This window comes from Nycticebus coucang, chromosome 3 (genome assembly GCF_027406575.1).
Source record: "Nycticebus coucang isolate mNycCou1 chromosome 3, mNycCou1.pri, whole genome shotgun sequence".
Taxonomy (NCBI): domain Eukaryota; kingdom Metazoa; phylum Chordata; class Mammalia; order Primates; family Lorisidae; genus Nycticebus; species Nycticebus coucang.
Genome location: NC_069782.1, coordinates 7,424,738 through 7,429,215, shown reverse-complemented (window position 1 = coordinate 7,429,215; position 4,478 = coordinate 7,424,738). Strand labels below are relative to the sequence as shown.

Genomic DNA, 4,478 nt, shown 5'->3' with positions numbered 1-4,478 from the left:
CAAGCAATCCTCCTGCCTCAGCCTCCCAAGCAGCTGGGATTATAGGTGCTCACCATCATACCCCCATCAATTTTTCTATTAGTAGAGACGGGGTTTTACTCTTGCTCAGGCTAGTCTTGAACACCTGAGCTCAGGTAATCCTGCCTCAGCCTCCCAGAGTGCTGGGATTACAGGTGTGAGCCGCCACACCTGGCTGATTTCCAATGATTTTTACTTCTCTCTCTGCCCATGTGTGCCCATTGATTAGTTCTAAATTATTAAAGAGCACATGGTGTTTGTTTTTCCATTCTTGAGATACTTCATTTAGGATAATGGTCTCCAGTTCTATCCAAATTGCTACAAAAGACATGAATTCATTTCTCTTTATGTCTGAGTAGTAAAAAATATGGAACAATTGAATTTGTGTTACCCTTGCACAGGGGCCATGTTCATCTCTGTATGGTTCTAATTATAATGGATGTACTGCTGAAGTAAGCACCCTCTAGTTTTCTGTTATTATGATGTAAAGAATATCCAAATATACCAATATACCTTTTCAGGGACATGTGTATTTAAAAAAAAAAAAGAACTACAGTGAGTAGGACGCTGGCCACGTACACCGAGGCAGGCGGGTTTGAATCCGGCCCAGGCCTGCTAAACAATGACAACTGCAACAACAACAAAAAAAAAGCTGGGCATTGTGGTGGGTGCCTGTAGTCTCAAAAAAAAAAAAAAAAACTTGTGCAGCCAGACCAGCAAACATTTATTTATCCTGTAATTTTTTAGATCCTGTGTTTCTAATGGAGTTGCTTCATTATTCAGTTGTCCTTTTAAAACCCGGAAATAATGTCACACCACACACAGACCTCTACGCATGCTTTATCTCACTCTGCAAATTCCACATCAATGGAATCAGTGTGCTCTTTTATGGCAGGCTTTTTTTTTTTTTTGTAGAGACAGAGTCTCACTTTATGGCCCTCGGTAGAGTGCCGTGGCATCACACAGCTCACAGCAACCTCCAACTCCTGGGCTTAAGTGATTCTCTTGCCTCAGCCTCCCAAGTAGCTGGGACTACAGGAGCCCGCCACAACGCCCGGTTATTTTTTGGTTGCAGTTTGGCCGGGGCCAGGTTTGAACCCGCCACCCTCGGTATATGGGGCCGGCGCCGCCCGGCAGGCTTTTTTTTTCCAAAACAGAGTCTCACTATGTCACCCTCAGTAGAGTGCCATAGCGTCACAGCTCACAGCAACCTCAAACTCTTGGGCTTAAGCGATTCATTTACCTCAGCCTCCCAAGTAGCTGGCCACCACAACACCTAGCTACATTTTCTTGCACTTGTCATTGTTGCTTTAGCTGGCTGGTGCCGGGCTTGAACCCGCCAGCCTCAGTGTATGTGGCCAGTGCCCTCCCCAATGAGCTACGGGTGCCGCCAATATCAGGTTTTTGTTTTTTTCTTTTTTGCTAGGGCTGGGTTTGAACCCACCACCTCTGGTATATGGGGCCGGCACCCTACTCCTTTGAGCCACAGGCGCCGCCCAACGTCAGGCTTTTTTGCTACTCAACTTCACTACTGAGATTCATCTGTCTGTCTGGATTGTTTGAATTTGTTTATTAGGTGGGTGTGGTAGTGCACACCTTTGCTCTTGGTGACTCAGAGGCTGAGCTGGGAGGATTTCTAGATCTCTTGGGCCCTGGAGTTAGAAGCTGCAGTGAGTTATCATCACAACACTGCACTCTAGCCTGGGTGCAAGACTGTCTCAAAAGCAAACAACAAAAAAGGGCGGTGCCTGTGGCTCAAAGGAGTAGGGCACTGGCCCCATATGCTGGAGGTGGTGGGTTCAAATCCAGCCCTGGCCAAAAACTGCAAAAAAATAAATAAAAATAAACAAACAAAAAAATAAACCACCCTCCCTCCCTCAGATGGCTTTTCTATAAATATACCACAAAAGCTCATGGGCAGAGGTGGGACCATCAGCTGTATTGTTGGTAGGGAAGTGAAATACACCTTAAGGTCAGGCGCTTTTCATCGTCGTCATCTCCTGGCTTGTTCAAACATCAATGCTGAACACTCCTCCCTCTTGGCAGACCATTCCTGACATTTTGGCACCTCAAGGTACCGTACCATATTTACTGATTCCACTGCCATTGGACATTCGGATTGTTTCCAGTGTGGGGTATCATGAAAAGTACTGCTTAATATAAATATATGTGGCCGTTTCTGTTGTGGTATTTCTGGGAGTGGAAGTGCTGGTCTTAGGGGACCCTTTTTTTTTTAGCTTCAGTAGATACTGCCAGTGGCTCAACGTGGTTGTACCAAAGCGCGCTATCACCAGCTCTCAGAGTTCCAGTTGCTCCACGCCCTCACCAAGCTTGGTATTGTCTATATTTTCACCATTCTAGTGAGGGTATAAAGGTGTCATGGTGTGACTTTAATGTTTCTCTGGAGACTAATACCTCTCTTATGCTTTCTGTGAATTGCCCATTCAAGCTTTTGGTTCATTTTCCCATTGTCTTTTATCAATTTGTAGAAACTATGTATCTGGGCTCAGCGCCCTTGGCACAGTGGTTACGGCGCCAGCCAACTACACCAAGGGTGGCGGGTTCGAACCCGGCCCAGGCCAGCTAAACAACGATAACTGCAACAAAAAATAGCCGGGTGTTGTATTGGGGGGTGCCTGTAGTCCCAGACTCGGGAGGCTGAAGCAAGTGAATTGCTTAAGCCCAAAAGTTTAAGGTTGCTATGAGCTGTGATGCCATAGCACTCTACCACAGGTGACGTAATGAGCCTATCTCAAAAAGAAAAAAAAAAAGGAAACCATGTACCTGGATGTGAATTTTATAAATATGTATCACAATTATTTTCCTCCTGTGACTTGCCCTTTTACTCCCTTAATGAGCTTTTTTTTTTTTTTAAGAAACAGAGTATCCCTGTCGCCCTCAATAGAGTGCGCCACAGCTCACAGAAACCTCAAACTCTTGGGCTTAAGTGATTCTCTTGCCTCATCCTCCCGAGTAGCTGGGACTACAGGCACCTGCCCCAACACCTGACTATTTTTTGTGTTGTTGCAGTTGTTTAGCAGGTCCAGGCCGGGTTCGAACCCACCAGCCTGGGTGTATGTAGCCAGTGCCCTACCCACTGAGCTACGGGTGCCGCCCGCCCTTAATGACTTTTGATATCAGAACAGCATAGCTGCAAAGTATCCATTATATCACAATAACAGCAAAGACAAAGGAGGTTAAAATATAGCCTAATTAATTTCTCTTCTCTTTAATGCCATATTCACCTTTATTATCTCCTTAAAACTCTATAATTTTGCCTTGTGTGATTTTTTTTTTTTTTTAGTTTTTGGCTGGGGCTGGGTTTGAACCCACCACCTCCGGCATATGGGGCTGGCGCCCTACTTCTTTGAGCCACAGGCGCCGCCCTATAATTTTGCTTTTTTAATTTATGAATTTTTTTTTTGACATACTCATTATGTCGCCTGGGTAGAGTGCTATGGCATCACAGCTCACAGAAACCTCAAACTCTTGGGCTTAAGCAATTCCCTTGCTTCAGCCTCCCAAGTAGCTGGGACTACAGGTGCCCACCACAACACCCAGCTATTTTGTTTGTTTCTTTTGCTGCATTTGTTGTTGTTTAGCAGACGTGGGCTGGGTGCATGTGGCTGGTGTGCTAATAACCACTGTGCTATGAGTGCCAAGCCAATTTATGTTTTTTTTTAACCTGTGGTAACTATATGTAAAATTAATCATTTTAATCATTTTTAAGTCAACGATTCAGTGGTAAGTACATTCACAATACTAGGCAACCATTACTGCCATACATTTTCAGAAATTTTTCATCATCCCAAAGAGAAGTTCTGTATTTGTTATATAGTTACTCCCCATCTACCCTCCCCAGCCCCTGGTAGCCTGGTGTCCGTTATATGATTACTCCCCATCTACCCTCCCCAGACCCTGGTAGCCTGGTGTCCGTTATATGATTACTCCCCATCCAACCTCCCCAGCCCCTGGTAGCCTGGTGTCCGTTATATGATTACTCCCCATCTACCCTCCCCAGCCCCTGGTAGCCTGGTGTCCGTTATATGATTACTCCCCATCTACCCTCCCCAGCCCCTGGTAGCCTGGTGTCCGTTATATGATTACTCCCCATCTACCCTCCCCAGCCCCTGGTAGCCTGGTGTCCGTTATATGATTACTCCCCATCTACCCTCCCCAGCCCCTGGTAGCCTGGTGTCCGTTATATGATTACTCCCCATCTACCCTCCCCAGCCCCTGGTAGCCTGGTGTCCGTTATATGATTACTCCCCATCTACCCTCCCCAGCCCCTGGTAGCCTGGTGTCCGTTATATGATTACTCCCCATCCAACCTCCCCAGCCCCTGGTAGCCTGGTGTCCGTTATATGATTACTCCCCATCTACCCTCCCCAGCCCCTGGTAGCCTGGTGTCCGTTATATGATTACTCCCCATCTACCCTCCCCAGCCCCTGGTAGCCTGG

At 46.4% G+C, this 4,478-nt stretch overlaps 1 pseudogene; it reads right to left on the bottom strand.

The window, feature by feature from the left end:
• Positions 1–379: 379 nt before the first annotated feature.
• On the bottom strand, positions 380–478 carry LOC128582803 (uncharacterized; annotated as a pseudogene).
• Positions 479–4,478: the final 4,000 nt, after the last annotated feature.